The sequence below is a fragment of the Schistocerca gregaria genome, unplaced genomic scaffold (assembly GCF_023897955.1).
Source record: "Schistocerca gregaria isolate iqSchGreg1 unplaced genomic scaffold, iqSchGreg1.2 ptg000747l, whole genome shotgun sequence".
Classification (NCBI taxonomy): domain Eukaryota; kingdom Metazoa; phylum Arthropoda; class Insecta; order Orthoptera; family Acrididae; genus Schistocerca; species Schistocerca gregaria.
This window is the reverse complement of record NW_026062123.1, coordinates 143935-159024: the sequence shown is the minus strand read 5'-3', so window position 1 is coordinate 159024 and position 15090 is coordinate 143935. Positions and strand designations below refer to the sequence as shown.

Below are 15090 nucleotides of genomic sequence, written 5' to 3'. Positions count from 1 at the left end.
CAAGAGTCGGCTCTGGCGACGCAAGAGTACGCAGAGGACGGCGTTCTGGCGGCGATTTTAAGCAGTACAGTGCAGGGTTCAGCGTCTGCAGCATCTTCTCGGCAGAATGCTATGGCGCTTGACGACAGTCCCACTTTCCCTTAAGACAACTGCTCGGGAAGCAGCTTGAAGTTGATACCGACCGGAGCATCGGTGGTTCAGTGGTAGAATGCTCGCCTGCCACGCGGGCGGCCCGGGTTCGATTCCCGGCCGATGCATCATTTTGCTTTTCCCGCGGTAATGCTGCCGTGTGGCTTGCGCGCTTGACATGCACGATCCACAAGAATGTATAGCTGGATTCCCTTGAGAAGAACCGAGAACGCAGCACTGGCGGGTCCCCACTGGGACGCTCGCATCATGTTCTATAGACTAGCGTCGGCCTGGCCTCACAAGTTGCTGTGTCCAGGTGCCTCCGAGGCACTGAACTTTAACGACAAGGAGTGCTGCCTATCGTTGCAAAAGCTGCAGCAACACCGCAATCAACTGGGCCGGCAATGCACGTGTAGCAAACAGAACACGTTATCCAGGAAGTACAGTGTCTTCACGTCTAACATTCGGTATGTTACTTACCCAGTTTCCAGGACAAGCGGTTCACCGGTGCCTCGGTAGCGCAGTAGGCAGCGCGTAAGTCTCATAATCTTAAGGTCGTGAGTTCGATCCTCACCCGGGGCATTTAATTTTCTGTGACTGATGGTGGTGCTGTTGCTGGGGCCCCAACTTATTTCTTGTTTGTTATCCACAACGCTTCAGCGGGAAAATGTTTACTTCCTGTTATTGCTACTTACAGCTTCCCTTTTCCTCTTCTCCCAGCAGAGCATGAAGCCAAAAGCATTGCTCTGAGACGTTTGAGGTGCGCGCCTTGCCAGTCAGCATGCGCAAAGATGCTCGCAAAGAGAGATGGGCGCGGACGCGGGACTCGGCACGAAATGCGCCAAGGGACCGTCCGAACCGTCGAAGAAACGCACAGATCCGGTGTGGTCTAGTGGCTAGGATACCTGGCTTTCACCCAGGAGGCCCGGGTTCGATTCCCGGTACCGGAACGGAATTTTTTCCACACTACTCGTGACAAGTTTGAGCTGTCCGAGCTGCCGTTTCCCGTCCTGCTCGCAATATAGCTACTGTTTCGTGACAGTCAGCAGAATATAGACGAGGGAAGCAGACACACGACGGCCATAGAAATGGTGTATGGCTTCATGCCACACGGTTCCAGTGTAGGCCTGAGCAACTGCATCTGTCGAGGCCCGTTAGCTCAGTTGGTTAGAGCGTCGTGCTAATAACGCGAAGGTCGTGGGTTCGATCCCCCCACGGGCCACTACGCATTTACTACTACGAAAAGGCAGCGCCTATTTCAGCTGGCGAGTGTGATGACCACCCTGCGTGGAAGTTGACAGAGGTTCCGAACCCGACCTGTCGGGAAGCGCTACAGCATTCACTCGCCAATGGCCATAGTGTGCTCGATACACTGGTTCTCAACCGATAAAGAGAAAATGAGAGGAAATGTCCGATTGCCGATGCGTAACAACTTTGGCCCTTGTCAGTACTTGGGCGGGTAAGTGCATCGGAACACAGGGTACTGTTGGCAGTTTTACTTCCTATTTTTCTTTCTCCTTTGTTTTCGGAGCCACAGCCCGATTCGGTCAGGGAGACGCCACCGTGAAATGAAGGGGCGTGCTGTGTGTCCATCGCCTCGCCTCTCCTTACCTCTCTCAGTCGTTTCTCGTGCTTGTTGTTTTGATATAGGCCGATTTGAGAGCGTCAGCTCTCGCGTCAGCCGAGCAAAGTCGAGACAAGTCGAGACACACTACAGGCTGGTCTGCAGCGAGTAACAGGGAGGAAAACAAAACATTAATTTCAAGGCGCGTGGCAAAAGTACCCATACGCGAAATTAAAAGCCTGCTGCGGTGGCCGGGAATCGAACCCGGATCAACTGCTTGGAAGGCAACTATGCTGACCATTACACCACCACCGCACAAGGGAGCGCCCCGGCGCCGCACTGTGTCGGCTTCCCGCCTGTCGGCAGCGGCCGAAGGTGATGGTACCTGGCAGGCGCATTTCGAGGTAGGCTAGGGGAGCACATCCAGACGCATTCGGACAGCATATCCGCGCACATTTCGCATCCTTTGGCAAGAGTCGGCTCTGGCGACGCAAGAGTACGCAGAGGACGGCGTTCTGGCGGCGATTTTAAGCAGTACAGTGCAGGGTTCAGCGTCTGCAGCATCTTCTCGGCAGAATGCTATGGCGCTTGACGACAGTCCCACTTTCCCTTAAGACAACTGCTCGGGAAGCAGCTTGAAGTTGATACCGACCGGAGCATCGGTGGTTCAGTGGTAGAATGCTCGCCTGCCACGCGGGCGGCCCGGGTTCGATTCCCGGCCGATGCATCATTTTGCTTTTCCCGCGGTAATGCTGCCGTGTGGCTTGCGCGCTTGACATGCACGATCCACAAGAATGTATAGCTGGATTCCCTTGAGAAGAACCGAGAACGCAGCACTGGCGGGTCCCCACTGGGACGCTCGCATCATGTTCTATAGACTAGCGTCGGCCTGGCCTCACAAGTTGCTGTGTCCAGGTGCCTCCGAGGCACTGAACTTTAACGACAAGGAGTGCTGCCTATCGTTGCAAAAGCTGCAGCAACACCGCAATCAACTGGGCCGGCAATGCACGTGTAGCAAACAGAACACGTTATCCAGGAAGTACAGTGTCTTCACGTCTAACATTCGGTATGATACTTACCCAGTTTCCAGGACAAACGGTTCACCGGTGCCTCGGTAGCGCAGTAGGCAGCGCGTAAGTCTCATAATCTTAAGGTCGTGAGTTCGATCCTCACCCGGGGCATTTAATTTTCTGTGACTGATGGTGGTGCTGTTGCTGGGGCCCCAACTTATTTCTTGTTTGTTATCCACAACGCTTCAGCGGGAAAATGTTTACTTCCTGTTATTGCTACTTACAGCTTCCCTTTTCCTCTTCTCCCAGCAGAGCATGAAGCCAAAAGCATTGCTCTGAGACGTTTGAGGTGCGCGCCTTGCCAGTCAGCATGCGCAAAGATGCTCGCAAAGAGAGATGGGCGCGGACGCGGGACTCGGCACGAAATGCGCCAAGGGACCGTCCGAACCGTCGAAGAAACGCACAGATCCGGTGTGGTCTAGTGGCTAGGATACCTGGCTTTCACCCAGGAGGCCCGGGTTCGATTCCCGGTACCGGAACGGAATTTTTTCCACACTACTCGTGACAAGTTTGAGCTGTCCGAGCTGCCGTTTCCCGTCCTGCTCGCAATATAGCTACTGTTTCGTGACAGTCAGCAGAATATAGACGAGGGAAGCAGACACACGACGGCCATAGAAATGGTGTATGGCTTCATGCCACACGGTTCCAGTGTAGGCCTGAGCAACTGCATCTGTCGAGGCCCGTTAGCTCAGTTGGTTAGAGCGTCGTGCTAATAACGCGAAGGTCGTGGGTTCGATCCCCCCACGGGCCACTACGCATTTACTACTACGAAAAGGCAGCGCCTATTTCAGCTGGCGAGTGTGATGACCACCCTGCGTGGAAGTTGACAGAGGTTCCGAACCCGACCTGTCGGGAAGCGCTACAGCATTCACTCGCCAATGGCCATAGTGTGCTCGATACACTGGTTCTCAACCGATAAAGAGAAAATGAGAGGAAATGTCCGATTGCCGATGCGTAACAACTTTGGCCCTTGTCAGTACTTGGGCGGGTAAGTGCATCGGAACACAGGGTACTGTTGGCAGTTTTACTTCCTATTTTTCTTTCTCCTTTGTTTTCGGAGCCACAGCCCGATTCGGTCAGGGAGACGCCACCGTGAAATGAAGGGGCGTGCTGTGTGTCCATCGCCTCGCCTCTCCTTACCTCTCTCAGTCGTTTCTCGTGCTTGTTGTTTTGATATAGGCCGATTTGAGAGCGTCAGCTCTCGCGTCAGCCGAGCAAAGTCGAGACAAGTCGAGACACACTACAGGCTGGTCTGCAGCGAGTAACAGGGAGGAAAACAAAACATTAATTTCAAGGCGCGTGGCAAAAGTACCCATACGCGAAATTAAAAGCCTGCTGCGGTGGCCGGGAATCGAACCCGGATCAACTGCTTGGAAGGCAACTATGCTGACCATTACACCACCACCGCACAAGGGAGCGCCCCGGCGCCGCACTGTGTCGGCTTCCCGCCTGTCGGCAGCGGCCGAAGGTGATGGTACCTGGCAGGCGCATTTCGAGGTAGGCTAGGGGAGCACATCCAGACGCATTCGGACAGCATATCCGCGCACATTTCGCATCCTTTGGCAAGAGTCGGCTCTGGCGACGCAAGAGTACGCAGAGGACGGCGTTCTGGCGGCGATTTTAAGCAGTACAGTGCAGGGTTCAGCGTCTGCAGCATCTTCTCGGCAGAATGCTATGGCGCTTGACGACAGTCCCACTTTCCCTTAAGACAACTGCTCGGGAAGCAGCTTGAAGTTGATACCGAGCGGAGCATCGGTGGTTCAGTGGTAGAATGCTCGCCTGCCACGCGGGCGGCCCGGGTTCGATTCCCGGCCGATGCATCATTTTGCTTTTCCCGCGGTAATGCTGCCGTGTGGCTTGCGCGCTTGACATGCACGATCCACAAGAATGTATAGCTGGATTCCCTTGAGAAGAACCGAGAACGCAGCACTGGCGGGTCCCCACTGGGACGCTCGCATCATGTTCTATAGACTAGCGTCGGCCTGGCCTCACAAGTTGCTGTGTCCAGGTGCCTCCGAGGCACTGAACTTTAACGACAAGGAGTGCTGCCTATCGTTGCAAAAGCTGCAGCAACACCGCAATCAACTGGGCCGGCAATGCACGTGTAGCAAACAGAACACGTTATCCAGGAAGTACAGTGTCTTCACGTCTAACATTCGGTATGATACTTACCCAGTTTCCAGGACAAACGGTTCACCGGTGCCTCGGTAGCGCAGTAGGCAGCGCGTAAGTCTCATAATCTTAAGGTCGTGAGTTCGATCCTCACCCGGGGCATTTAATTTTCTGTGACTGATGGTGGTGCTGTTGCTGGGGCCCCAACTTATTTCTTGTTTGTTATCCACAACGCTTCAGCGGGAAAATGTTTACTTCCTGTTATTGCTACTTACAGCTTCCCTTTTCCTCTTCTCCCAGCAGAGCATGAAGCCAAAAGCATTGCTCTGAGACGTTTGAGGTGCGCGCCTTGCCAGTCAGCATGCGCAAAGATGCTCGCAAAGAGAGATGGGCGCGGACGCGGGACTCGGCACGAAATGCGCCAAGGGACCGTCCGAACCGTCGAAGAAACGCACAGATCCGGTGTGGTCTAGTGGCTAGGATACCTGGCTTTCACCCAGGAGGCCCGGGTTCGATTCCCGGTACCGGAACGGAATTTTTTCCACACTACTCGTGACAAGTTTGAGCTGTCCGAGCTGCCGTTTCCCGTCCTGCTCGCAATATAGCTACTGTTTCGTGACAGTCAGCAGAATATAGACGAGGGAAGCAGACACACGACGGCCATAGAAATGGTGTATGGCTTCATGCCACACGGTTCCAGTGTAGGCCTGAGCAACTGCATCTGTCGAGGCCCGTTAGCTCAGTTGGTTAGAGCGTCGTGCTAATAACGCGAAGGTCGTGGGTTCGATCCCCCCACGGGCCACTACGCATTTACTACTACGAAAAGGCAGCGCCTATTTCAGCTGGCGAGTGTGATGACCACCCTGCGTGGAAGTTGACAGAGGTTCCGAACCCGACCTGTCGGGAAGCGCTACAGCATTCACTCGCCAATGGCCATAGTGTGCTCGATACACTGGTTCTCAACCGATAAAGAGAAAATGAGAGGAAATGTCCGATTGCCGATGCGTAACAACTTTGGCCCTTGTCAGTACTTGGGCGGGTAAGTGCATCGGAACACAGGGTACTGTTGGCAGTTTTACTTCCTATTTTTCTTTCTCCTTTGTTTTCGGAGCCACAGCCCGATTCGGTCAGGGAGACGCCACCGTGAAATGAAGGGGCGTGCTGTGTGTCCATCGCCTCGCCTCTCCTTACCTCTCTCAGTCGTTTCTCGTGCTTGTTGTTTTGATATAGGCCGATTTGAGAGCGTCAGCTCTCGCGTCAGCCGAGCAAAGTCGAGACAAGTCGAGACACACTACAGGCTGGTCTGCAGCGAGTAACAGGGAGGAAAACAAAACATTAATTTCAAGGCGCGTGGCAAAAGTACCCATACGCGAAATTAAAAGCCTGCTGCGGTGGCCGGGAATCGAACCCGGATCAACTGCTTGGAAGGCAACTATGCTGACCATTACACCACCACCGCACAAGGGAGCGCCCCGGCGCCGCACTGTGTCGGCTTCCCGCCTGTCGGCAGCGGCCGAAGGTGATGGTACCTGGCAGGCGCATTTCGAGGTAGGCTAGGGGAGCACATCCAGACGCATTCGGACAGCATATCCGCGCACATTTCGCATCCTTTGGCAAGAGTCGGCTCTGGCGACGCAAGAGTACGCAGAGGACGGCGTTCTGGCGGCGATTTTAAGCAGTACAGTGCAGGGTTCAGCGTCTGCAGCATCTTCTCGGCAGAATGCTATGGCGCTTGACGACAGTCCCACTTTCCCTTAAGACAACTGCTCGGGAAGCAGCTTGAAGTTGATACCGACCGGAGCATCGGTGGTTCAGTGGTAGAATGCTCGCCTGCCACGCGGGCGGCCCGGGTTCGATTCCCGGCCGATGCATCATTTTGCTTTTCCCGCGGTAATGCTGCCGTGTGGCTTGCGCGCTTGACATGCACGATCCACAAGAATGTATAGCTGGATTCCCTTGAGAAGAACCGAGAACGCAGCACTGGCGGGTCCCCACTGGGACGCTCGCATCATGTTCTATAGACTAGCGTCGGCCTGGCCTCACAAGTTGCTGTGTCCAGGTGCCTCCGAGGCACTGAACTTTAACGACAAGGAGTGCTGCCTATCGTTGCAAAAGCTGCAGCAACACCGCAATCAACTGGGCCGGCAATGCACGTGTAGCAAACAGAACACGTTATCCAGGAAGTACAGTGTCTTCACGTCTAACATTCGGTGTGATACTTACCCAGTTTCCAGGACAAACGGTTCACCGGTGCCTCGGTAGCGCAGTAGGCAGCGCGTAAGTCTCATAATCTTAAGGTCGTGAGTTCGATCCTCACCCGGGGCATTTAATTTTCTGTGACTGATGGTGGTGCTGTTGCTGGGGCCCCAACTTATTTCTTGTTTGTTATCCACAACGCTTCAGCGGGAAAATGTTTACTTCCTGTTATTGCTACTTACAGCTTCCCTTTTCCTCTTCTCCCAGCAGAGCATGAAGCCAAAAGCATTGCTCTGAGACGTTTGAGGTGCGCGCCTTGCCAGTCAGCATGCGCAAAGATGCTCGCAAAGAGAGATGGGCGCGGACGCGGGACTCGGCACGAAATGCGCCAAGGGACCGTCCGAACCGTCGAAGAAACGCACAGATCCGGTGTGGTCTAGTGGCTAGGATACCTGGCTTTCACCCAGGAGGCCCGGGTTCGATTCCCGGTACCGGAACGGAATTTTTTCCACACTACTCGTGACAAGTTTGAGCTGTCCGAGCTGCCGTTTCCCGTCCTGCTCGCAATATAGCTACTGTTTCGTGACAGTCAGCAGAATATAGACGAGGGAAGCAGACACACGACGGCCATAGAAATGGTGTATGGCTTCATGCCACACGGTTCCAGTGTAGGCCTGAGCAACTGCATCTGTCGAGGCCCGTTAGCTCAGTTGGTTAGAGCGTCGTGCTAATAACGCGAAGGTCGTGGGTTCGATCCCCCCACGGGCCACTACGCATTTACTACTACGAAAAGGCAGCGCCTATTTCAGCTGGCGAGTGTGATGACCACCCTGCGTGGAAGTTGACAGAGGTTCCGAACCCGACCTGTCGGGAAGCGCTACAGCATTCACTCGCCAATGGCCATAGTGTGCTCGATACACTGGTTCTCAACCGATAAAGAGAAAATGAGAGGAAATGTCCGATTGCCGATGCGTAACAACTTTGGCCCTTGTCAGTACTTGGGCGGGTAAGTGCATCGGAACACAGGGTACTGTTGGCAGTTTTACTTCCTATTTTTCTTTCTCCTTTGTTTTCGGAGCCACAGCCCGATTCGGTCAGGGAGACGCCACCGTGAAATGAAGGGGCGTGCTGTGTGTCCATCGCCTCGCCTCTCCTTACCTCTCTCAGTCGTTTCTCGTGCTTGTTGTTTTGATATAGGCCGATTTGAGAGCGTCAGCTCTCGCGTCAGCCGAGCAAAGTCGAGACAAGTCGAGACACACTACAGGCTGGTCTGCAGCGAGTAACAGGGAGGAAAACAAAACATTAATTTCAAGGCGCGTGGCAAAAGTACCCATACGCGAAATTAAAAGCCTGCTGCGGTGGCCGGGAATCGAACCCGGATCAACTGCTTGGAAGGCAACTATGCTGACCATTACACCACCACCGCACAAGGGAGCGCCCCGGCGCCGCACTGTGTCGGCTTCCCGCCTGTCGGCAGCGGCCGAAGGTGATGGTACCTGGCAGGCGCATTTCGAGGTAGGCTAGGGGAGCACATCCAGACGCATTCGGACAGCATATCCGCGCACATTTCGCATCCTTTGGCAAGAGTCGGCTCTGGCGACGCAAGAGTACGCAGAGGACGGCGTTCTGGCGGCGATTTTAAGCAGTACAGTGCAGGGTTCAGCGTCTGCAGCATCTTCTCGGCAGAATGCTATGGCGCTTGACGACAGTCCCACTTTCCCTTAAGACAACTGCTCGGGAAGCAGCTTGAAGTTGATACCGACCGGAGCATCGGTGGTTCAGTGGTAGAATGCTCGCCTGCCACGCGGGCGGCCCGGGTTCGATTCCCGGCCGATGCATCATTTTGCTTTTCCCGCGGTAATGCTGCCGTGTGGCTTGCGCGCTTGACATGCACGATCCACAAGAATGTATAGCTGGATTCCCTTGAGAAGAACCGAGAACGCAGCACTGGCGGGTCCCCACTGGGACGCTCGCATCATGTTCTATAGACTAGCGTCGGCCTGGCCTCACAAGTTGCTGTGTCCAGGTGCCTCCGAGGCACTGAACTTTAACGACAAGGAGTGCTGCCTATCGTTGCAAAAGCTGCAGCAACACCGCAATCAACTGGGCCGGCAATGCACGTGTAGCAAACAGAACACGTTATCCAGGAAGTACAGTGTCTTCACGTCTAACATTCGGTATGATACTTACCCAGTTTCCAGGACAAACGGTTCACCGGTGCCTCGGTAGCGCAGTAGGCAGCGCGTAAGTCTCATAATCTTAAGGTCGTGAGTTCGATCCTCACCCGGGGCATTTAATTTTCTGTGACTGATGGTGGTGCTGTTGCTGGGGCCCCAACTTATTTCTTGTTTGTTATCCACAACGCTTCAGCGGGAAAATGTTTACTTCCTGTTATTGCTACTTACAGCTTCCCTTTTCCTCTTCTCCCAGCAGAGCATGAAGCCAAAAGCATTGCTCTGAGACGTTTGAGGTGCGCGCCTTGCCAGTCAGCATGCGCAAAGATGCTCGCAAAGAGAGATGGGCGCGGACGCGGGACTCGGCACGAAATGCGCCAAGGGACCGTCCGAACCGTCGAAGAAACGCACAGATCCGGTGTGGTCTAGTGGCTAGGATACCTGGCTTTCACCCAGGAGGCCCGGGTTCGATTCCCGGTACCGGAACGGAATTTTTTCCACACTACTCGTGACAAGTTTGAGCTGTCCGAGCTGCCGTTTCCCGTCCTGCTCGCAATATAGCTACTGTTTCGTGACAGTCAGCAGAATATAGACGAGGGAAGCAGACACACGACGGCCATAGAAATGGTGTATGGCTTCATGCCACACGGTTCCAGTGTAGGCCTGAGCAACTGCATCTGTCGAGGCCCGTTAGCTCAGTTGGTTAGAGCGTCGTGCTAATAACGCGAAGGTCGTGGGTTCGATCCCCCCACGGGCCACTACGCATTTACTACTACGAAAAGGCAGCGCCTATTTCAGCTGGCGAGTGTGATGACCACCCTGCGTGGAAGTTGACAGAGGTTCCGAACCCGACCTGTCGGGAAGCGCTACAGCATTCACTCGCCAATGGCTATAGTGTGCTCGATACACTGGTTCTCAACCGATAAAGAGAAAATGAGAGGAAATGTCCGATTGCCGATGCGTAACAACTTTGGCCCTTGTCAGTACTTGGGCGGGTAAGTGCATCGGAACACAGGGTACTGTTGGCAGTTTTACTTCCTATTTTTCTTTCTCCTTTGTTTTCGGAGCCACAGCCCGATTCGGTCAGGGAGACGCCACCGTGAAATGAAGGGGCGTGCTGTGTGTCCATCGCCTCGCCTCTCCTTACCTCTCTCAGTCGTTTCTCGTGCTTGTTGTTTTGATATAGGCCGATTTGAGAGCGTCAGCTCTCGCGTCAGCCGAGCAAAGTCGAGACAAGTCGAGACACACTACAGGCTGGTCTGCAGCGAGTAACAGGGAGGAAAACAAAACATTAATTTCAAGGCGCGTGGCAAAAGTACCCATACGCGAAATTAAAAGCCTGCTGCGGTGGCCGGGAATCGAACCCGGATCAACTGCTTGGAAGGCAACTATGCTGACCATTACACCACCACCGCACAAGGGAGCGCCCCGGCGCCGCACTGTGTCGGCTTCCCGCCTGTCGGCAGCGGCCGAAGGTGATGGTACCTGGCAGGCGCATTTCGAGGTAGGCTAGGGGAGCACATCCAGACGCATTCGGACAGCATATCCGCGCACATTTCGCATCCTTTGGCAAGAGTCGGCTCTGGCGACGCAAGAGTACGCAGAGGACGGCGTTCTGGCGGCGATTTTAAGCAGTACAGTGCAGGGTTCAGCGTCTGCAGCATCTTCTCGGCAGAATGCTATGGCGCTTGACGACAGTCCCACTTTCCCTTAAGACAACTGCTCGGGAAGCAGCTTGAAGTTGATACCGACCGGAGCATCGGTGGTTCAGTGGTAGAATGCTCGCCTGCCACGCGGGCGGCCCGGGTTCGATTCCCGGCCGATGCATCATTTTGCTTTTCCCGCGGTAATGCTGCCGTGTGGCTTGCGCGCTTGACATGCACGATCCACAAGAATGTATAGCTGGATTCCCTTGAGAAGAACCGAGAACGCAGCACTGGCGGGTCCCCACTGGGACGCTCGCATCATGTTCTATAGACTAGCGTCGGCCTGGCCTCACAAGTTGCTGTGTCCAGGTGCCTCCGAGGCACTGAACTTTAACGACAAGGAGTGCTGCCTATCGTTGCAAAAGCTGCAGCAACACCGCAATCAACTGGGCCGGCAATGCACGTGTAGCAAACAGAACACGTTATCCAGGAAGTACAGTGTCTTCACGTCTAACATTCGGTATGATACTTACCCAGTTTCCAGGACAAACGGTTCACCGGTGCCTCGGTAGCGCAGTAGGCAGCGCGTAAGTCTCATAATCTTAAGGTCGTGAGTTCGATCCTCACCCGGGGCATTTAATTTTCTGTGACTGATGGTGGTGCTGTTGCTGGGGCCCCAACTTATTTCTTGTTTGTTATCCACAACGCTTCAGCGGGAAAATGTTTACTTCCTGTTATTGCTACTTACAGCTTCCCTTTTCCTCTTCTCCCAGCAGAGCATGAAGCCAAAAGCATTGCTCTGAGACGTTTGAGGTGCGCGCCTTGCCAGTCAGCATGCGCAAAGATGCTCGCAAAGAGAGATGGGCGCGGACGCGGGACTCGGCACGAAATGCGCCAAGGGACCGTCCGAACCGTCGAAGAAACGCACAGATCCGGTGTGGTCTAGTGGCTAGGATACCTGGCTTTCACCCAGGAGGCCCGGGTTCGATTCCCGGTACCGGAACGGAATTTTTTCCACACTACTCGTGACAAGTTTGAGCTGTCCGAGCTGCCGTTTCCCGTCCTGCTCGCAATATAGCTACTGTTTCGTGACAGTCAGCAGAATATAGACGAGGGAAGCAGACACACGACGGCCATAGAAATGGTGTATGGCTTCATGCCACACGGTTCCAGTGTAGGCCTGAGCAACTGCATCTGTCGAGGCCCGTTAGCTCAGTTGGTTAGAGCGTCGTGCTAATAACGCGAAGGTCGTGGGTTCGATCCCCCCACGGGCCACTACGCATTTACTACTACGAAAAGGCAGCGCCTATTTCAGCTGGCGAGTGTGATGACCACCCTGCGTGGAAGTTGACAGAGGTTCCGAACCCGACCTGTCGGGAAGCGCTACAGCATTCACTCGCCAATGGCTATAGTGTGCTCGATACACTGGTTCTCAACCGATAAAGAGAAAATGAGAGGAAATGTCCGATTGCCGATGCGTAACAACTTTGGCCCTTGTCAGTACTTGGGCGGGTAAGTGCATCGGAACACAGGGTACTGTTGGCAGTTTTACTTCCTATTTTTCTTTCTCCTTTGTTTTCGGAGCCACAGCCCGATTCGGTCAGGGAGACGCCACCGTGAAATGAAGGGGCGTGCTGTGTGTCCATCGCCTCGCCTCTCCTTACCTCTCTCAGTCGTTTCTCGTGCTTGTTGTTTTGATATAGGCCGATTTGAGAGCGTCAGCTCTCGCGTCAGCCGAGCAAAGTCGAGACAAGTCGAGACACACTACAGGCTGGTCTGCAGCGAGTAACAGGGAGGAAAACAAAACATTAATTTCAAGGCGCGTGGCAAAAGTACCCATACGCGAAATTAAAAGCCTGCTGCGGTGGCCGGGAATCGAACCCGGATCAACTGCTTGGAAGGCAACTATGCTGACCATTACACCACCACCGCACAAGGGAGCGCCCCGGCGCCGCACTGTGTCGGCTTCCCGCCTGTCGGCAGCGGCCGAAGGTGATGGTACCTGGCAGGCGCATTTCGAGGTAGGCTAGGGGAGCACATCCAGACGCATTCGGACAGCATATCCGCGCACATTTCGCATCCTTTGGCAAGAGTCGGCTCTGGCGACGCAAGAGTACGCAGAGGACGGCGTTCTGGCGGCGATTTTAAGCAGTACAGTGCAGGGTTCAGCGTCTGCAGCATCTTCTCGGCAGAATGCTATGGCGCTTGACGACAGTCCCACTTTCCCTTAAGACAACTGCTCGGGAAGCAGCTTGAAGTTGATACCGACCGGAGCATCGGTGGTTCAGTGGTAGAATGCTCGCCTGCCACGCGGGCGGCCCGGGTTCGATTCCCGGCCGATGCATCATTTTGCTTTTCCCGCGGTAATGCTGCCGTGTGGCTTGCGCGCTTGACATGCACGATCCACAAGAATGTATAGCTGGATTCCCTTGAGAAGAACCGAGAACGCAGCACTGGCGGGTCCCCACTGGGACGCTCGCATCATGTTCTATAGACTAGCGTCGGCCTGGCCTCACAAGTTGCTGTGTCCAGGTGCCTCCGAGGCACTGAACTTTAACGACAAGGAGTGCTGCCTATCGTTGCAAAAGCTGCAGCAACACCGCAATCAACTGGGCCGGCAATGCACGTGTAGCAAACAGAACACGTTATCCAGGAAGTACAGTGTCTTCACGTCTAACATTCGGTATGATACTTACCCAGTTTCCAGGACAAACGGTTCACCGGTGCCTCGGTAGCGCAGTAGGCAGCGCGTAAGTCTCATAATCTTAAGGTCGTGAGTTCGATCCTCACCCGGGGCATTTAATTTTCTGTGACTGATGGTGGTGCTGTTGCTGGGGCCCCAACTTATTTCTTGTTTGTTATCCACAACGCTTCAGCGGGAAAATGTTTACTTCCTGTTATTGCTACTTACAGCTTCCCTTTTCCTCTTCTCCCAGCAGAGCATGAAGCCAAAAGCATTGCTCTGAGACGTTTGAGGTGCGCGCCTTGCCAGTCAGCATGCGCAAAGATGCTCGCAAAGAGAGATGGGCGCGGACGCGGGACTCGGCACGAAATGCGCCAAGGGACCGTCCGAACCGTCGAAGAAACGCACAGATCCGGTGTGGTCTAGTGGCTAGGATACCTGGCTTTCACCCAGGAGGCCCGGGTTCGATTCCCGGTACCGGAACGGAATTTTTTCCACACTACTCGTGACAAGTTTGAGCTGTCCGAGCTGCCGTTTCCCGTCCTGCTCGCAATATAGCTACTGTTTCGTGACAGTCAGCAGAATATAGACGAGGGAAGCAGACACACGACGGCCATAGAAATGGTGTATGGCTTCATGCCACACGGTTCCAGTGTAGGCCTGAGCAACTGCATCTGTCGAGGCCCGTTAGCTCAGTTGGTTAGAGCGTCGTGCTAATAACGCGAAGGTCGTGGGTTCGATCCCCCCACGGGCCACTACGCATTTACTACTACGAAAAGGCAGCGCCTATTTCAGCTGGCGAGTGTGATGACCACCCTGCGTGGAAGTTGACAGAGGTTCCGAACCCGACCTGTCGGGAAGCGCTACAGCATTCACTCGCCAATGGCTATAGTGTGCTCGATACACTGGTTCTCAACCGATAAAGAGAAAATGAGAGGAAATGTCCGATTGCCGATGCGTAACAACTTTGGCCCTTGTCAGTACTTGGGCGGGTAAGTGCATCGGAACACAGGGTACTGTTGGCAGTTTTACTTCCTATTTTTCTTTCTCCTTTGTTTTCGGAGCCACAGCCCGATTCGGTCAGGGAGACGCCACCGTGAAATGAAGGGGCGTGCTGTGTGTCCATCGCCTCGCCTCTCCTTACCTCTCTCAGTCGTTTCTCGTGCTTGTTGTTTTGATATAGGCCGATTTGAGAGCGTCAGCTCTCGCGTCAGCCGAGCAAAGTCGAGACAAGTCGAGACACACTACAGGCTGGTCTGCAGCGAGTAACAGGGAGGAAAACAAAACATTAATTTCAAGGCGCGTGGCAAAAGTACCCATACGCGAAATTAAAAGCCTGCTGCGGTGGCCGGGAATCGAACCCGGATCAACTGCTTGGAAGGCAACTATGCTGACCATTACACCACCACCGCACAAGGGAGCGCCCCGGCGCCGCACTGTGTCGGCTTCCCGCCTGTCGGCAGCGGCCGAAGGTGATGGTACCTGGCAGGCGCATTTCGAGGTAGGCTAGGGGAGC

The 15090-nt window shown here is 54.5% G+C and overlaps 35 non-coding genes across 35 annotated transcripts; 28 read left to right on the top strand and 7 right to left on the bottom strand.

The window, feature by feature from the left end:
- Positions 1-186: 186 nt before the first annotated feature.
- On the top strand, positions 187-257 carry Trnag-gcc (transfer RNA glycine (anticodon GCC)). Its single transcript has one exon. It is a non-coding gene; the product is annotated as a tRNA-Gly (tRNA).
- Positions 258-638: 381 nt separating this feature from the next.
- Trnam-cau (transfer RNA methionine (anticodon CAU)) lies at positions 639-711 on the top strand. The gene has a single exon. It is a non-coding gene; the product is annotated as a tRNA-Met (tRNA).
- A 296-nt stretch (positions 712-1007) lies between these two features.
- Positions 1008-1079, top strand: Trnae-uuc (transfer RNA glutamic acid (anticodon UUC)). The gene has a single exon. It is a non-coding gene; the product is annotated as a tRNA-Glu (tRNA).
- A 198-nt stretch (positions 1080-1277) lies between these two features.
- Positions 1278-1351, top strand: Trnai-aau (transfer RNA isoleucine (anticodon AAU)). Its single transcript has one exon. It is a non-coding gene; the product is annotated as a tRNA-Ile (tRNA).
- Positions 1352-1936: 585 nt separating this feature from the next.
- Positions 1937-2008, bottom strand: Trnag-ucc (transfer RNA glycine (anticodon UCC)). Its single transcript has one exon. It is a non-coding gene; the product is annotated as a tRNA-Gly (tRNA).
- A 341-nt stretch (positions 2009-2349) lies between these two features.
- On the top strand, positions 2350-2420 carry Trnag-gcc (transfer RNA glycine (anticodon GCC)). Its single transcript has one exon. It is a non-coding gene; the product is annotated as a tRNA-Gly (tRNA).
- A 381-nt stretch (positions 2421-2801) lies between these two features.
- On the top strand, positions 2802-2874 carry Trnam-cau (transfer RNA methionine (anticodon CAU)). The gene has a single exon. It is a non-coding gene; the product is annotated as a tRNA-Met (tRNA).
- Positions 2875-3170: 296 nt separating this feature from the next.
- Positions 3171-3242, top strand: Trnae-uuc (transfer RNA glutamic acid (anticodon UUC)). Its single transcript has one exon. It is a non-coding gene; the product is annotated as a tRNA-Glu (tRNA).
- A 198-nt stretch (positions 3243-3440) lies between these two features.
- On the top strand, positions 3441-3514 carry Trnai-aau (transfer RNA isoleucine (anticodon AAU)). Its single transcript has one exon. It is a non-coding gene; the product is annotated as a tRNA-Ile (tRNA).
- Positions 3515-4099: 585 nt separating this feature from the next.
- Trnag-ucc (transfer RNA glycine (anticodon UCC)) lies at positions 4100-4171 on the bottom strand. Its single transcript has one exon. It is a non-coding gene; the product is annotated as a tRNA-Gly (tRNA).
- A 341-nt stretch (positions 4172-4512) lies between these two features.
- Positions 4513-4583, top strand: Trnag-gcc (transfer RNA glycine (anticodon GCC)). The gene has a single exon. It is a non-coding gene; the product is annotated as a tRNA-Gly (tRNA).
- Positions 4584-4964: 381 nt separating this feature from the next.
- On the top strand, positions 4965-5037 carry Trnam-cau (transfer RNA methionine (anticodon CAU)). The gene has a single exon. It is a non-coding gene; the product is annotated as a tRNA-Met (tRNA).
- Positions 5038-5333: 296 nt separating this feature from the next.
- Trnae-uuc (transfer RNA glutamic acid (anticodon UUC)) lies at positions 5334-5405 on the top strand. Its single transcript has one exon. It is a non-coding gene; the product is annotated as a tRNA-Glu (tRNA).
- Positions 5406-5603: 198 nt separating this feature from the next.
- On the top strand, positions 5604-5677 carry Trnai-aau (transfer RNA isoleucine (anticodon AAU)). Its single transcript has one exon. It is a non-coding gene; the product is annotated as a tRNA-Ile (tRNA).
- Positions 5678-6262: 585 nt separating this feature from the next.
- Positions 6263-6334, bottom strand: Trnag-ucc (transfer RNA glycine (anticodon UCC)). Its single transcript has one exon. It is a non-coding gene; the product is annotated as a tRNA-Gly (tRNA).
- Positions 6335-6675: 341 nt separating this feature from the next.
- On the top strand, positions 6676-6746 carry Trnag-gcc (transfer RNA glycine (anticodon GCC)). The gene has a single exon. It is a non-coding gene; the product is annotated as a tRNA-Gly (tRNA).
- Positions 6747-7127: 381 nt separating this feature from the next.
- Positions 7128-7200, top strand: Trnam-cau (transfer RNA methionine (anticodon CAU)). The gene has a single exon. It is a non-coding gene; the product is annotated as a tRNA-Met (tRNA).
- A 296-nt stretch (positions 7201-7496) lies between these two features.
- On the top strand, positions 7497-7568 carry Trnae-uuc (transfer RNA glutamic acid (anticodon UUC)). Its single transcript has one exon. It is a non-coding gene; the product is annotated as a tRNA-Glu (tRNA).
- Positions 7569-7766: 198 nt separating this feature from the next.
- On the top strand, positions 7767-7840 carry Trnai-aau (transfer RNA isoleucine (anticodon AAU)). The gene has a single exon. It is a non-coding gene; the product is annotated as a tRNA-Ile (tRNA).
- A 585-nt stretch (positions 7841-8425) lies between these two features.
- On the bottom strand, positions 8426-8497 carry Trnag-ucc (transfer RNA glycine (anticodon UCC)). The gene has a single exon. It is a non-coding gene; the product is annotated as a tRNA-Gly (tRNA).
- A 341-nt stretch (positions 8498-8838) lies between these two features.
- On the top strand, positions 8839-8909 carry Trnag-gcc (transfer RNA glycine (anticodon GCC)). The gene has a single exon. It is a non-coding gene; the product is annotated as a tRNA-Gly (tRNA).
- A 381-nt stretch (positions 8910-9290) lies between these two features.
- Positions 9291-9363, top strand: Trnam-cau (transfer RNA methionine (anticodon CAU)). Its single transcript has one exon. It is a non-coding gene; the product is annotated as a tRNA-Met (tRNA).
- Positions 9364-9659: 296 nt separating this feature from the next.
- On the top strand, positions 9660-9731 carry Trnae-uuc (transfer RNA glutamic acid (anticodon UUC)). Its single transcript has one exon. It is a non-coding gene; the product is annotated as a tRNA-Glu (tRNA).
- A 198-nt stretch (positions 9732-9929) lies between these two features.
- On the top strand, positions 9930-10003 carry Trnai-aau (transfer RNA isoleucine (anticodon AAU)). Its single transcript has one exon. It is a non-coding gene; the product is annotated as a tRNA-Ile (tRNA).
- Positions 10004-10588: 585 nt separating this feature from the next.
- Trnag-ucc (transfer RNA glycine (anticodon UCC)) lies at positions 10589-10660 on the bottom strand. Its single transcript has one exon. It is a non-coding gene; the product is annotated as a tRNA-Gly (tRNA).
- Positions 10661-11001: 341 nt separating this feature from the next.
- Trnag-gcc (transfer RNA glycine (anticodon GCC)) lies at positions 11002-11072 on the top strand. The gene has a single exon. It is a non-coding gene; the product is annotated as a tRNA-Gly (tRNA).
- Positions 11073-11453: 381 nt separating this feature from the next.
- Trnam-cau (transfer RNA methionine (anticodon CAU)) lies at positions 11454-11526 on the top strand. The gene has a single exon. It is a non-coding gene; the product is annotated as a tRNA-Met (tRNA).
- Positions 11527-11822: 296 nt separating this feature from the next.
- Positions 11823-11894, top strand: Trnae-uuc (transfer RNA glutamic acid (anticodon UUC)). Its single transcript has one exon. It is a non-coding gene; the product is annotated as a tRNA-Glu (tRNA).
- A 198-nt stretch (positions 11895-12092) lies between these two features.
- Trnai-aau (transfer RNA isoleucine (anticodon AAU)) lies at positions 12093-12166 on the top strand. The gene has a single exon. It is a non-coding gene; the product is annotated as a tRNA-Ile (tRNA).
- Positions 12167-12751: 585 nt separating this feature from the next.
- Trnag-ucc (transfer RNA glycine (anticodon UCC)) lies at positions 12752-12823 on the bottom strand. Its single transcript has one exon. It is a non-coding gene; the product is annotated as a tRNA-Gly (tRNA).
- A 341-nt stretch (positions 12824-13164) lies between these two features.
- Positions 13165-13235, top strand: Trnag-gcc (transfer RNA glycine (anticodon GCC)). Its single transcript has one exon. It is a non-coding gene; the product is annotated as a tRNA-Gly (tRNA).
- A 381-nt stretch (positions 13236-13616) lies between these two features.
- On the top strand, positions 13617-13689 carry Trnam-cau (transfer RNA methionine (anticodon CAU)). The gene has a single exon. It is a non-coding gene; the product is annotated as a tRNA-Met (tRNA).
- Positions 13690-13985: 296 nt separating this feature from the next.
- Trnae-uuc (transfer RNA glutamic acid (anticodon UUC)) lies at positions 13986-14057 on the top strand. The gene has a single exon. It is a non-coding gene; the product is annotated as a tRNA-Glu (tRNA).
- A 198-nt stretch (positions 14058-14255) lies between these two features.
- On the top strand, positions 14256-14329 carry Trnai-aau (transfer RNA isoleucine (anticodon AAU)). The gene has a single exon. It is a non-coding gene; the product is annotated as a tRNA-Ile (tRNA).
- A 585-nt stretch (positions 14330-14914) lies between these two features.
- On the bottom strand, positions 14915-14986 carry Trnag-ucc (transfer RNA glycine (anticodon UCC)). Its single transcript has one exon. It is a non-coding gene; the product is annotated as a tRNA-Gly (tRNA).
- Positions 14987-15090: the final 104 nt, after the last annotated feature.